Source organism: Alligator mississippiensis, chromosome 1 (assembly GCF_030867095.1).
Source record: "Alligator mississippiensis isolate rAllMis1 chromosome 1, rAllMis1, whole genome shotgun sequence".
NCBI lineage: Eukaryota > Metazoa > Chordata > Crocodylia > Alligatoridae > Alligator > Alligator mississippiensis.
Window position 1 is genome coordinate 205,516,199 of NC_081824.1, and position 15,646 is coordinate 205,531,844.

The 15,646-nt window shown below is 41.7% G+C and overlaps 1 protein-coding gene across 1 annotated transcript in view; it reads right to left on the reverse strand.

Annotated features, from left to right (window-relative positions):
• Window positions 1-6,546: 6,546 nt before the first annotated feature.
• LOC109286452 (uncharacterized) overlaps window positions 6,547-15,646 on the reverse strand; it is a 167,176-nt gene continuing 158,076 nt past the window's right edge. The window contains exon 9 of the mRNA XM_059719237.1: window positions 6,547-7,576. The gene's annotated coding sequence lies outside the window, so the exon portion shown is untranslated. The remainder of the gene's footprint in view (window positions 7,577-15,646) is intronic.

Sequence of the window (15,646 nt, forward strand, 5' to 3'; positions counted from 1 at the left end):
CTGACTCCATAGGGGATGGAGATGGCCACTGGGCTGTTGTGTCCCTCCACAGCACACTGCCCTGCCAATAATTCCCTCAATTGGAGAGAGAAGTACAAACCCATGTACACCTGAGCTACATCATTTTGGGTGCCCAACTTGACACAGAAGCATCTCAGGCTGCGTACCCCCAAAAAGCAGAGTTGTAATTGAAAAGATAGACTTAATTAACTTACTAACATTCCCTGTATCTCTCAGTGACAAAACTGAGGTCCCTGACCCCACTCTGATACCCCATACACCAAACTGTACAAGTATTAAATAATATTATTATTTATTCCCAAGCACACATAGTTACACATTATTTCTATATTTAGATACAAAATCTGTCATGAGATGAATGGGAATCATGAATAAATTGTCCCCAGGGAAATGCATAGTATAGTACATTTTTTATGTACTCTCAATAAGCTTGCTTTGCTTAGCAAAATAATACTTTAACAATGACAAAAAAGAAACGTGGCTCAGTTGATTTATTTTAAGTCAGAACATAAAATATTGACACCCAAGTCTAGCCCTTAAAGATTTAAGAAATTTTTATCCTAAAACTGTGATGAAAATGGGTTAAAGTTTGTACTCATCTAGTTTCTTGTCACAAAAACTTTTGTCAGTAGAATGGATTGTATGTGTGCTACAATTGATTTCAAGAATAGCAACAAGGAGAGGTGAAGGGGGCAGCTCTGGTTCATCAGTAGCTTCTTGATGGAAAGGAATCTTAAACTGTCTTTAGCCTGAGACTTAACAAAAAGGAAAAGAGAACCTAAAGAGATCCAAAATAGAGTAAATGTTTAAAAAGACACACTGGGCTAGGATGCCAGAATGGGACTAGCATATGCCTAACATGACATTTCCTAGGACAGGAAATAATGGAAAAAGGGGCTGGAACTTTCCCCACAGAGCAGTTGTCATTGGAAGAGACTGATGAGGTAAAATCTAAAATTTTATGGGACATATTAATTCCAGACATATCTTTTTTAACATTTTGTTTTGATAGGGTGGAAGTAGATAATGGTGATATACTTTCGTTTGACTTTGTTCTTTTTAATATTATCTTACACTATTTATAATATTAAAAAAAATATGAAAACTGAAATGAAATATTTAAATATATTCAAAATGACAGTAACAGAATCTTTAATTTTGAAAAAAAAGATTGGCTTAAAATGATGAGTTTTTAAATTGTGATAAATAGATTTTCATCTTAGTTTAAACCTGTTTTATGAGATTTTAGGCTTTACATTTTCAACCTCATCACAATCACTTGGAATAGAAATTTACTTTCTTAGTGAAAGCTCACATTCTCACAGGCATGTGATCTAAGAGTTGGGGCTTTACAAAAATAAAAATACCAAATCATGTAATTTACAACAGATTTAGCTGAGTTGGCCATATTGTTCATTTTACATTGGCATTTCCAAACCTATGTACACAGAGTACTATAATGGGCTTTTCTCTCCCCACAAACAAGGCTGCAATTTGGCACTATAGTGCATAGGGCTTAGGAATGGGAAATAAAGAAAAAAAAAAGTGTTCTTTGGTAAAAAGAAGTCTCTGGTAGCCAGGAATTTCTAGTTGAGGCCTCTGGCTGAAAAAAATCCTCAGTGGCTTGAAGGGGAGTTGGGTCTAACCCTTCTCATATGGATACCCTCATTTACAATATCAAATCCCATTGAATAATGTGGTACAATATTTGTTGCTATTACTGGCTATAGAAATTATAGCAATTGTACAAAAATGACGTCATCAAGTACACAGTGTGACACCATGTGTCATCGTATATTAAGCAAAATGGCTTGAATTTAACATTTCAAACATCCAACACTAAAATACTCAAAAGCAATCTTTAATCTGTTTTTATGAAGGATTTTTTAATAAATTCAAACAATTGACATATTTGGTGAAATTATCGTTTATCTACCAATAATCCAGAACTCCAATTAGGCCTAAATCCATTTAATAAATCAGTCATTGTGAATATGTCATTCAGTTTTAGCTATCAGCTAAGGTTGTGTTGGAATTAGATAGCTGTTCAAAAAATACCATGTGTTAAAATATTAGATATGCCCTATGCTTTTTTCTAAATTTTTCAGAATATTTTTCTCTGGGTGTCTAATCTCTATTTTATAGTATATCTTTGACGTGAATCATAAAGATATTATAGATTAGCCTATAAGAATACCAAGAAATAAAGGCATAATATTATTATAGTACATTCAAAAGTTAAGACATTTTTTAGAAGCTAGGTCCTAGACAAGCTTCAATAAAGATGACAAATGAAATTTTAACAGTGGAGAAACGTGCATTTCTAAAATGGGTGCCTGAAGCTGTAACACACAGCACATAGAACCAGACATACCTAAGTAACAGTATAATCATTTATACAGCTATGACCCATGTTCTTCTTTACCTTAATGTGGTATGCTGTATGCAAGATTGATCAGAAATTCTCTCACCTTTGGAGATAAAAAATAGGGTTTCAAATAAATTATTTTTTAACCAAAATTATCTACTTTTCATTAGTTGATTTATTATTATTTTTCACATAAGAAAACTTCCAAAAACTTAGGCAGACAGGGTTCTTTGGGTGAATCTGATATCTTTTATTAGACCAACTTAAATAGCTGGATAAACATTTTCTCAGCAGGCTTTCAGGTTTAAAAACCCTTTGTCAGGCTGAGGAATCATCTGCAGTTGGGGTGTGCTCTTCCTGGACAGAATGAATAGTAAAGGAGCCAGAGACTGGTATGCACATGGCCCCAGGCAGCCTGGAGAGAAGCTTCTGTATGTCAGTGGGGGCTGGGGGGAAAGAATATAGCCCCTGAAGGGAGGGAGGGAGAGAGTTGGACAGGGCTGAGACCTCAGAGGGGAGTGGGATAGGACTAGGGGAAGCTAATCGAAAGAGCAGGGTCCGGGCTCCCTGGCCATGCACCCCCATGCCCCGTGCATGGTAGTTTTGAGGGGCACAACCCCACACCACTACCCTCACTGCCCACACCCACCTGCAACCCTACCCACAGATGTGTGGAGCATGGGTCCCCCCACTGCCCCACCAGGAGTGCACACTGAGCCAGGGAGCTGGATGGGGCCCCTGCACTGCAGTTGGCAGCAGCAGGTAAGGAGCTGGGCCCCAGTCCACTGTAGTAGCCACTGCTTTCTGCCAGGGGAAGGGGGCTGCAGACCCAGGTCCCTGGCCCCATAGCCCTAACAGCTGGGGGCCCCCTCTGGCAGGGCTGGGGAGCCTGTGGGGGCAGAGTGAGAGGCATGAGCATAGCCAAGGGGCTGTGGGGGAGGAGCAAGTATCTGTGCTCTTAAAAAAACAGGTCTCCATTTAATGGAATCAGCTGGTTAATAGAATCAAATCACCATTTCCCAAAGTGATTCCAATAAGAAGAATCCACTGTATCTACAATGTGGTTATTGGGATACGGTTTCAATCTTTTGTACAAAGTAGCTTCAGCAAGATCAAACTTTAAAAACATTGGGGGCAGGTGGGAGGAAGGCTTGTAGCATTAGGCATCTGCAGAAATACTAAATTTAACATTTGGCATGAATCACTCCACAGTTCTACTGGGAGTTTAACACAGAAAACAAGTATCCTGCATTTTTTAATCAGGCTAATTTTGAGGTTGCAAACATAATAAAAATAGCAACTAATAAATAAATAAATAAATAAATCTGAATGGACAGATTGTCAAAAACCAAACTACTTTAGCATAAATATGTGCAGCCTCTTAACATACTAACAGTGTTAGGAATTATTCAAATATTTAAATCTACTTCCAAAATAGACCAGGCAAGACTAATATTTGCATATGAAAATCATTATATCCATAAGCCAGAGGTAGGCAATGTTTTTGGCTGGGGGTGGGGAGGTATGTCAGGACGCACTGCATATTAATAATCATAAGTGTTGGGTTGTATTTTTTATAGTAAATACCAGGCTTTCTAAAAATTCTAAACCTGGTGACAATAAATAAAACTTCATATACTACCTGTGTTGTTGTGTATTCTTTAAGCATATTGTCATGAGAAAGAGGAAAAAAAAGAAAAAGAAGGATGAGAAACAGAGAAGAGAGAGAAAAAAGGATGAGAGAAAAAAAGAAAGAGAAAAAAGAAAAAAGAAAAGATGAGAGAAAAAAAAGGAGAGAAAAACAAGAGAAAAGAAAATTTAAAAAGGAGAGAAAAAAAGATAAGAAAAAAGAGGGGGAAGATGAAGAGAGAAAAAGAGGAGAGAAAAAAGAAAGAGAAAGAGGGAAAGAAAAAAACGAAAAGGAACAAAGAGGAGACAAGAAAAAAGAGGGGAGAGAGAAAAATGAATAGAGAAAAGAAGAGAGAGAGAAGAAAAAAGAGAGAGAGAAAAAGAAGAAAAAGAAAGAAAAGAGAGAAAAGAAAGAAAAAGATACCAAATTCATGGAAGAAGTAGGCTGCATGGCAACACCTTTAATTTTGCAGGTTCCCCTGCACCCCCTGCCCCCAACACTGATTGGTGGAGGGGCTGCACTTGTGGTTCACTTCTGATCACCAGAGAGGCAAAAAGCAGTTTAAACTCGATGCCATTTTTGTTTCCCTGCCACTGATTGGCTGAGGGTCTCCCATACCTGCCTCCACTCAGACTCCCGTGCTGCAATGAACACCAGCTCCCCACACCAGGTGGCCCTCCCCCACTCCTCCCAGCCCCCATCACCTGGTGCCTGGGGTCAGTCTCCTCCAGGGCCTGCCCACCCTAGGGTGGCCATCATAGAAGACATTCCAGTTTTCTGCTACTGTACTCTGTCCTCTGTCCCCTATTGATACGAAACCCAACACCTTTATGAGAATGTCCTACCAGTGAACTAAGTCTATTCCTCTAAGTTAGACTTTTCTAGGTAGCCCATAAACTATGATCAAACAAACATACCTGACAAATATCTACAAACATTATAGTAACTATAGAGACAGTAGACAGCCAGAAAGTTCTGCCAATAAAACTGTCTTCTGAAAGATTTAATGCAGAGGTGTCTTCTTTATAGTACCCTGCAGTGGCCTGCTCTATTTTTCTCTTTCTTCATAGACTGTCCTCTATGATGGCCACCCTAGCCCACCCTGCTTACAGTTTGATTCATCAGGAATGTGTAAACTGCACTTTTAAACATGGCACTGTTTTTGCCCCTCCACTGCTCAACAGCAAGCAATGGGTCTGCTGGGGCCCCTCAGCCAATCAGTGGTGGCAAGGCAAAAACGGCGCCAAGTTTAAAACTGCAGTTTTCACCTCCCTGCCAATCAGGAGTGAGCCTCAAGCACAGCTCCTCCACTAATCAATGGTGGAGGGGTGCCCAGTGAACCAAATGCCAGAGCCAAGCCACCCCCCCTCCAGCAATGCAGGCATGTGGCCACGTGGTGTAGCCATCGGGTATGTAAGGCGGTGGCTGCCACCACTGCTGCTAGTTTCCCTTCCCCTCCCCTCCAGCACCACAGCAGGCACTGGGGGCGGGGGGCAGGAGAACACAGTCTGCATTCTGCTACCCCTAGCTCCATGTCCATGGTTGAGTTCATGAAGCGCTCAGCACCGCCATCGACACAGGGGCAGGGTCAGCAGAACACACTGCATCCCTGCTTGTGTTCTCTGCACCCCACCTACAGTGCCTGCGGTGGCACTGGGACCTGTGGCTGCTCCACAGAGCCCAGATCAGCACTTTAAAAAAAACATTTTTTTTTCAAATGTTTTCTTCAGCATACCTCCTGGCATGCCAAGGAAAATGTCTCTGCATGCCACTAATTGGCATGTGTGCCAGGTTGCCTATCCCTGCCATATTTGATGGTTTAACTGGCATACCAAGTGCACCCTTTTGAAGACTATACTTAGACTGTATGTTTGATTCCAGGTGTAAAGTTTGATGCATGGAAATCTTTCCTTCCTTCTAGTAGTTGTATGCTTAGAAGGATGACAATCCATAAAAAGGGCTTTATAGTCAGCAGTTTCAATGGTATTTAAGGTCTAATTGTGATCTTTTTTACACTGGTTTAAATCAGAATTAATAGCATTGGAAAAATAGTTGTCAGTGTAAAACCAATCAGCTGTAACCAGAATCTAGCTGATTACATCTGCATAAAAACTCACCTTTGTAACAGAGGACCTGGATTTTTCTGTTGGCCCAGCTTATTAACAATTGCTGTAACTCCACATGGAGGCATTAATTGAGCTCTGCGGACTCACTGTGGCAGGTGCATCTGGTTAACTGCTTGTGAATATAAACTGAGAGCAGCTCTCTGAGCATTAGAATTTACTGCACAGGCTCAGTAGTTGCAAAGGGGAAGCTGCTTAAGGTGTAGTTTATGCTGTTATAATGTTATTAGCAAAACATCAGAAGAGGGAAGAATTATGAGCCTATTCAGTGCCTGGAGCCTTTGGTTCAGTAGAGAATAGCACCCTCCCTCCTAATCTCAAAAAAGTAGTTACAAATAATTCCCACAGACAGACTCAGAAATGTAGGTTAGCATAAATGATATTTTATGGGCTAAAATTTAAATTATTATATGGTTTGCTTTAATTAATCTGCATATATATTTAAAACAGTTCAGTATGACTAGGTTCTTACAATAAAGAGTTGTTTTTAATTACATGCATTCGGTATATTATCTCACCTGTTAATTAGCTACAGAGTTCCAGACAAATATTTGGGACCTATGCAAACAAAAGATTAAATTGCAGTAGAGGAGTCATCTGTCTGGAAAGCACACCATCACCCTAATGAAGTTTACAGAGCACTAACCTTGCAGTCACAACTGGAGACTAAAAGGATGTACTAAAATTAAACTAGCACTTTTCCAGAATGAAAATAATAGGTGTCCACAACTATAAAAATGTACAGCTAGTGACAAAATATGAGGTTCATAAACAGAGTCAATGGATCTGTGTTTGTTTTACAAGTGATACATTATTTTTCAAAAGCCTTTTTTTCCTAGCAGTCCTTTGACTTCAAAACAACTACAATTAGGGACAGCAATGGGCCTGACCCCCTAATTGTACATACTTTGCCATAAGAATGACAAAGTTTTAAAAAAATGGAACATACGGGATATATCTTGCATTCTATGTGGACTAAGGTTCATTTCTGAGCAATGTTTATGGAGTTAATATCATGTTCTCCCCACAACATTCTTCGGTTTAGCAGGAATACCACAACATTATTCAGATTGCCCACGTGAGGATTTAATATACTTAATTCTCCATGAAGAAAACACTTGGAGCATTAAGTCCAGTCCCTTCCTAAAGCAGGCACCATGTCATACAATCTCTTCCATGTATTTATTGGGTAAATGATTACTTACAATTGCAGGAGATTAGAATCAATGGCTGGGCAGACCCTGCCTATTCCCATTTTGGATTTTAAATCCAGTGAGGAGTAGAAGAGGGAGTACCCCTACTACTTCCATTCTAGATCCTAATTTCTCTGATTGTTAGGACATTCTTCTAATCTTCAACTAACTTTCTTCATGGTTAGTTCATGAACATTCGTCCTTGTGTCACCATAGTTCTGTAGCTTGAACATTCTTCTCCCTCAAAATAAAGGCAAAATAAAGTCAGGATGGTACCATGTAGACTAACACATTCAGAGAAGCATGAGCTTTCAAAGGCTACAGCCAATTTTGGAGGATGCTATAATAAAGTTAATACTAAAGCTAGTACCAGTCATCAAGGACTATTTCATTCTTTGACTTAAATCCCCAATTTTATTCAAAATATTGTTACAGAAATGGGAGATAAATTCACCTGCTTTCAAATCCTTAAATACCCTGGGGTTTCAGATTAATTCAGTGTCAAATCCTGTGAGATATTTTAATTTGCCCTTCTTGAGAAAACTGGAGAAAGCAGTGATCGGTAAACATTGGTTTTTATTCCTTAATTTGAAAGAATGCCATAAGAAAATGTGGTAATTAAAGATATGAGCCAAGACTGGTTCCCTGGTGCTTAAATAACCTGATTGTTTTCTTAATTACTTGTCTTAAAAACAGTCTTGACTATGATTTTCCTTTAAATGGATTGACTTTTCCAATGAAAGCAGAGAGAGCTGATCTAAGTTGACAGCGCTTGACACTAAGATCAATCTTTTCTTATTAATCCATGCACATGTGTATGTATTGCTGCACAAACATGCACATTGTTTCCCTTGAACTTTTACAGATACACACAGAACTGTTGGCTTGCATTTGTAGTAGTCATGGAGATAGTGATTGGAAAAGGACAGAGAGCGAACCTATATAGCCTGGAGCAAAATGTTTATGAGAATGTCCTACCAGTGAACTAAGTCTATTCCTCTAAGTTAGGTTTTTCTAGGTAGCCCATAAACTGTGATCAAGCAAACATACCTGACAAATATCTACAAACATTATAGTAACTATAGAGACAGTAGACAGCCAGAAAGTTCTGCCAATAAAACTGTCTTCTGGAAGATTTAATGCAGAGGTGTCTTCTTTATAGTACTCTGCAGTAGCCCGCACATTTTTTTTTTAAGTCAACAGGGATACAGCACAACATCCCAAAATAGCAACACCCAATTCAAATCAAGAAAAAGCAATAATCACTTCCCCAAAAACTGTTGCCCTGTGGGGCCAGGCCAACCCTCAGGATCTCAATATTGCACTGTTACACAGGAGGTTGTGGTGTACAGTTGCACATGCACACACTCAAAAATCAATTGGGCGCATACACACACACACACACACACACTAGGTGCATATACACACTTTAGGTGCATGTACCCCCCCCCAGGCGTGCACACGCACACTACCAATCCAGGCACATACACATCCACAATTAACAGCCTAGGCAAATGCATACCTATCATCAATTCAAGCACCTACACACTATACAGCCCAAAAGAAATTAGACCAGAATCAATTATCAATTCCTGCACACCTAATACACATACACAGATCACTAATTCATGTAGACAGGTGAGTTCCTAACTTGGGTGTTGTGATGTGTATGTATGTATGCATGTATGTATGTGCTTGGTATACTTGGGATACCTGGGGAAAAGTTAAGGTAAGAAAGTGGAAATGTAGAGAGTGAAAGTTACCAGGAGCAGGATTAGAACCTGTAGACTGTAGAGAACTGGGCTGAAGAACTGAGGCTTGGGGATTACTTTAGGTTAATTGACCTTAACTGATTAGAGAACAATACCCAAATCCTGCAGAACAGGGGAGTGATGCCAGAGAGAAGTTGGCACAGAGGCTGGGACTGAAGCTGGAGCTACAGGGGAGCCAAAAGGTAAGCAAGGAGAGGGAAACTGGGACAGTGGATGCAGGGGAGCTAAATAGGGCGCAGAGGAAACTGGGGGCTGGCTCAAGGAACCAGGGGAGGGGCTGCTGGGTGCCGGGAGCTGGAGAAGGGCTCTGGCTTCCAGGAAACCTGCGGGGAAGTTGGTGGCAGGCCGGAGAACTGTGGGGGAGAATGAGCAGCTAGAGAGGGTGTGGGGGAAAGCTGAAGAACACAGAGGAAAGGGGGAAAGGGGCAGGAAAGGTTGGGAACAGAAGGAGGAGAAAGAGGAGATGGGGAGAGACAGCAGGAGGCAGAAATGAGTGGGGCTGAGAGGCTAAAAGTGGCAGGAAAAGCTGCAGAAAGACATGGGAAGGAGGCAGTGGACAGCAGAAACAGGGCCAGGAAGCTAGAAGTGGCAGAAATGGTGGGAAGGGCTGCAGAAAGATGTGGGAAGAAGGCAGTGGATGGCAGGAATGGGACTGAGAGATGGCAGAAAGCAACAGGACAAAAAGGCTGCAGCAGGGGAACAGAGAAGGGACAGAGGAGCTGAGAGGTGGCAGAAAAAGGTGGCAGGGTGGGGGGGAAGCTGAGAGAGAGAGAGAGACAGGAATTTAAGATGGGGAAGGTACCAGGGCTCAGTAACATACAACCCAAGTCGGGGTTACAAATGACAGTGGTTTTATTGAATAGGGAAGATGGTGACACAATATCTTATTGGTTCCTACACACACACACACACACACTGGCAGCAGGGGTTAAAGAGGCTTGATGCAGGGGCTGAAGTCTGGGAGGAAAGAGAGAGTCCAAATTGGAATAGGCAATGTGCAGGTGATCTCTACCTATCCCAGGCTGGAAGTTGGTCCTCAATGGCCAGTGTCTCCTTCAGCTTGGTGTTGTCCAGAACAGGTTGCTGGCAAGGCCTCTGAGGTGGGTAGGCAGCATGACATGGAGCTGGTCTGGTTCAGATAGAAATGAAATTCCCACTGGGTCTGTCTTCACTGCCCCTTTTTATAGGGGCAGACCATGTGTGACCCTAGTAACAGGAGGCATGCCCAGGCAAGGGTCAGTCCCTGGCGTACTGAGCATGTGTGCTCCATGCAGGGATGTGCAGTTTCGGGTGTCTGTAATGGTGAGAGTTGCTGGTTCTGCAGGGTCTTTTGACTTTCAAATGCTGGGTTCTTGTTTCTGTTCCTGGGTGAGGTCTGTGGTTCCTGGATGAATCAAAGCAAGGTGATGGCCTAGTCGTTACAGGCCATTCAGTTGAGGCCTACTACCATTGTATTTCAATCATTCCCAATCACTCTCATTCATCCAATTTACATCGGAGGGGTACATGAATCATACAGTTGCAACACAGGGGATGCCCGGGCAGAGGACACAAGATGGAGGCTTGACATACAAAATGGAAACTTGACATGACTTACGCTAACTTACATATATAGGCCTAAAACAGTAGTCACACAATATAAAAGCAGTACAAACATAATAATTATCACTTATAAAACAGTGGGTATTGATATCAAAATATCAGGGAACTTACTTGCAAAGAGGGGAGAGAAAAATAAAACTTACTACCCAAAATAAAATGTTAAAGCTTATCCTACATCTTAGCTTACTTATGCTTATCTATAGGGAATATAGAGGGAGAGAAAAAGTAAGAAATGGTTGGGGAAGGGGAGGGAATGCATTTTAAAATAAATACAAAAAAAGAAAAACTGGGGGTTTTGCTGCAAAACCACACAGTACTTTCACTAGACTACACATGGTTTAGGGAAGAGCAATTTATCAGTTTTTCCTAATGTACGTGCAATCTTGTCTGTAAATAAAATGATTTTTTTTGGAAGATAGAATGCAAAGAGATTCCAGAATGTGGAACTCAGATGGCTTTGAAATGCAATCTGGATCCAAATTTCTGAGCTTGGAATTGGAGCCATTCATCCTACTAGGAGTTAAATCCTGACTTCATTAAGCTCAGCTGGAAATCCCTTCCCTCCTGCAAATCTGTATATTTTCCCTTTCAATATGGGCATGGTTGGGATCTAGATGTGTGGCAGCAAGGTGCGCCCACAGGGGCCAAAATCCCAGGGACACACCCCACTCCTGGAGGAGGGCCCAGGGACCCCAGTGCCACAGAAAACTTACCCAGGAATCAGGCTGGGATGGAGAAGGAGCCACATGACATGAGTAAATTTAATCCAGCTACACCTAAAAAGTAATTATTGTGCAATTAACTAATTAATCTTGCTATAACAAACCTCAGCCCCTGGGATAGAGGCCCATGGTCGGCTGTCCCCCACAGGAGACGCGACCAGCCTAATCTACTCTGGCCCTGAGGTAGGCACGTTACACCCAGGGTCTGATGAAGCGAAGACTCCTCAGAGCATTTGATGAGCCAAAGCCAGGATTTGGCATGGCGGCAAGGCGATCCACATGGTTGGCATTTGGAAAGGGTGTGGGGGAGGTGGAGCCCCAGGAGCAACTGCAGTGAGCCAGTGAGTAATCCATCTTCAGGTCAGGGAGAGGAACACCACTGAACTCTTCCCTTCAGTTGAGGCAGGAGAGTCAGGGGCCCATACCAGGGAGTGAGAGTACACTTACAGTGCCAGCTGGGGGCACCACAATGTGCATCTGAGATTTTTTCTCTAGCCCACTGTGGGCTGAACATATGTTTTAAAAACTTTTAAAATTATCATCATGTTTTGTTATTCCAATAGTGTCTACAAGCCCAAACAGATCAGAGGTATTTTAAACCGCACTGGGTTTTGTACAGTAGCCAAGGGCAAATGAATAATGTAATAGGGTAGAAGAATGAGAAGACAAGAATTTACCCTAAGCCAGCTGCGCCATGCTAACTGCCAATGTGCACATGCTTACCCTGAAGTAACTAGTTCATCTGCTTGCATCCTAGCCTTTCTAGCTCAATTTGTTTCTTGAAATGTCCTGTTTTCTCTCAAAATGTTTTAAAGTATTGATTTGTACATTAATCAATCATCTCTTTATTTATATTCTTCGATTTTATTAAATAACATTTTTGCAGTGTGTTTTTGTAATATTTGTTACCTAGCAAATTTATCTCTACAATAGTTAGTTTTGCCCTACAACTTCCACCTTTACTAGGAATTGTTTACAATGTATCTTGCCCATTCTAACATTCTAAATCCTGAAGTCTGAGTAGAGATGTGTCATGTTTCCATATGACAAGTAAAGATTCATGTACATATATGACTCTAAGTTAAAAACAACAAAAATGGCCTGAACCTTAGTTTTACATCTCCTCCAAAAAGCATTGTGCCTCTAAGTTCACAGTACTCCCTTTCTGCAGCATAAGATTGATACTAAGTCAGAGGAAAGCGTGCTACATGGCAAATCACAAACAAAATTCCTATAGCAAGATGGGTTGCTGGTTGTAGCCATGTTGGTCTAAGGACATAAGCAGACAAGGCTGCTTGGGTAAATGTGGTATCTTCCATTAGACTGACTAAATCAGAGGCAGGCAATTATTTTAGGTGGAGATCTGCTTACCCAGTTTTGGCAAGCTGCCAAGGGCTACATGGGTAGCCCTGCCCCTTGACAGGTACCTCACCCCCTGGTCACCATCTTGGGACCATTGTTCCAGGCTCAGAGCAGGACACAGGCTGGCAGGGGTCTGTGAAGCTGAGCTTGGCTTCACCACCAGTGAGAGGGGGGAGCTGGCCCAGCTCCATAGAGCCCCTGCCAGCCAGGAGGACCCCTGTACTCCTGCTCTGGGTCCTGCCAGCGCTGACTCCAGGATAATGGTGTCAGCCCCATGCTCCCACTGGCTCCCGCACCTGGTCACTCTCAGTGCCCCTCTCAGCCCCACAGTACAGGCAGGGAGCAGTGCACAGCCCCAACCACGCGCTCACCGGCAGTAAACGAGCTGGTGCCAAGTGAAGGGAAAAGCAGCCCCTCCCCCACCCCATGGCCAGCACCCTATGCTGCAGCCACCCCACTATGGAGCAGAGGAGAGGCCACTTTTCCCTGCACTCAGCACCAGCTTGTTCCTTGCCCACAGTCCTCTCCTGCCCTTCCCCCCCAAAACGTACCTGAGTTTCCCACACCGGTGCAGCCGAGGAACCACATGGCCCCAGGCCAGAAGCCCCAGTAGGGGGTTGAGCACAGGGGGGCAGGGCCAGGCAGGCCCTGCTATTGCAGGAGCCTGCCAGGGCTTCCTCTGGGTCCTACTGCCCCTGTTTTCTGTCATCTTATACAGGAACCAAGGACAGATAAATATTAACTTTCTAAATTTTTTAGGGGCCCCACAGGCTGGATAGAATGGCCTAGTGGGCAGCATCCAGCCTGGACCGTATTTTGCCCACCCCTGAACTAAATAGTTGGAAAAATGTTCTTTTCAAGTTTTTGGGCACAAACACCCTTCTTCAGGCATAGGGAGAGTCTGCTGGTGTTGTGTGCGCTCTCCTGGGTGGAATAGAAGCCAAAATGCAGGTCTGTGAAAAGATGAATGTGTGGCAGTGAGGATCAGAGGGAATGAGAGAATAGGTGTGAGACATGTAGGTGAGAGGGGAAGTGGGGAATGTTGAACTGGTGATAGAATGCAGCTGGTAAAATGCAGACAGGTACTTTCTAGCTATTTAGTTGGTCTAATAAAAGATATCACATAGAACCTTGTCTACCTATAGCAAGATGATACTGTTTGCAGGACTCCCACCATAAATGCAGTGTTTCATATCAAAAGATAATATGGATGCAGATATAGGTCATTATAGTAATAAACTACAAACTGAATTTGAAAAATCCTTAAATACCTAGCAGTTCTGACTGTTCTCAGTAGGAGCTAGCTATAGGGTGCTGAACATTTGAAAATCTTGCCCTGTCTCTCTCTGCACTTCAACAACATTAGCCTAAAACTGCTCACGTTGAGGTCCATGGCAAGACCCTTACTAATTTCAGTGGCAATAGAATTAAGTCAATTCCAATCCTTTTTGAAATTCCAATCCAGTTTTTAATAACCATTGTATTTCATGGGGTGCATAAGGTAGTTTACATTCTTTATTAGCTTTAAAAACAAAATTTATTGATAAGGAAGTCATTGTTTTTCATTCCAGCTTCATTTCAACACTTGGTTTCTTATACCACTTCTAATTTTCTGGGCTAGTTATGCATTTTTAATTAGGCCTTTTTTAACCAACTTGCTTGTATTATTAATGACATTTTATTCCAATTAATTTGGTTGGTGAATCAGCTCTAATCCTGAGATAGTTTTCTTGAACACATTACCTTTCAAGCTTTTGTTTCCTCTGTAACCCCTTTTTTTTCCTTCACTGCTGCCTACACCTTTCTGCCAACATATTCCTGAAATAAAGTTTTAAATGGATGCTTTGTTCAGATCAGTAGAACATCAGGTCATGTACCTAAGTACTTTCAGTATCACACTGACATTTATTTTTCTTTCAGCTTGAGCTAATGATAATATAGTTCCTTTTTCTGATTTTCAAAAAGAAAAGAAAGAGAAGGAGAGAGACAGACAGACAGAGACTTTTTGACTTTTATTAACCTTTTATATAAAAGAAAAAGACTAAAAAAATCTAACCAGTTAAAAATCAATCAATTAAAAGCACAAAACCCCATATGGAGCTAGTCATGAAAACAAACAACAGCCAAAGAAGAACTATTCAAATAAAGTGCCTATGAGGAAAACTCTTGCACCTCTTGTATTCTCACACATTTGTGATTACACATTAAAGGACCAGACAGCCCTTTTACAGTAAATAGTGCCCCCTAGGGGATCAAACAAAGAGCAGAATTAGAGCACAAAACTGTTGACCTGATTTTAGGAATCAGCAGCCAATACTCAATTGTGGGTGGAGTGCAACAACCCTGAAATGACCAATCACAATGTATCTCATTGATAACTTGGATAACTTTAATCGATGTACAGTAGCAGCATATGACAATTAGCAGGCAAACAAAGGCTTACCACACACTGTGGCCCAGGAATGCACACAGGAAGATGGACATCTGGCCAGCATATGATCATCTTCTGTGGGTAGCTTGCTTCAGTTTGTGGTGCTCTCGCCTGGAGGAAGTTGCTGAGTGATGAACAGGGATCCTGGTTTTCTCTGATTTAAAAACACCTCCAATTTTCAGTTAAAAAAGAGTAACTCCACGTCTAAATTCTTCCACAATTAAAATGAAATATCATATATATACATACACATACACATGTATGGTGGTATTTCATTTAAATCACAGAAAAATGTGGATTTGGGGTTACTCTTTTTTTTTTCTTAACTGAAAATTGAGGATTTTTTAAAATAAAAGTAAATCAGGATCCCTGGTGATGAACACACCCTCTCTTTGGTTCCTCCCCAGTGTTATACCTTTAGT